This window comes from Pterocles gutturalis, unplaced genomic scaffold (assembly GCF_000699245.1).
Source record: "Pterocles gutturalis isolate BGI_N339 unplaced genomic scaffold, ASM69924v1 scaffold29278, whole genome shotgun sequence".
In the NCBI taxonomy this organism is placed as follows: domain Eukaryota; kingdom Metazoa; phylum Chordata; class Aves; order Pterocliformes; family Pteroclidae; genus Pterocles; species Pterocles gutturalis.
Window position 1 is genome coordinate 3378 of NW_010118948.1, and position 513 is coordinate 3890.

Here is a 513-nt window from a genome sequence, read left to right on the forward strand (position 1 = left end):
TGATTGTCCAGAAGAGATGATTCTTCCATCACTCTTTGAACAGTCTGTGACTAGTAACAGAAAGTTTTAATTAAAATATTAGTCAAAGTGAGAGGTCAGGGTCTTCACAAGACTTCAAATGGGGCAAAGGAGAGGAGCTTGCTTTGGGAGGACTAGGAGCGTTGCAGCTGGGGTATTGCTCAACTGTGTGCTTCTAAAGGGAGTACAGGTAAACATCTTAAAATAAGGTGTGTGGAGTGAATGGTTTGCAAGATACCTGAAGATATTATTTTCATGACATTTTTCTCCAACAGTTAAAAAAAGAGATTGATACTGATCTCTACTTAAGTAAAAGATCAAATTAAGAAGGAGAATGTTTCTGTGAAATGTAGCATTTATTTAATAAAACCTAGCAAATAAATGTAGGCTCATGAGTCATCATAGATAATTAATGATTCCTTTTCGTGCATTGTATTTAACAAAGGGCTTACTGTCTTCTCATGATAGAGCTTGTACTTTGATTTAAATGGTTCA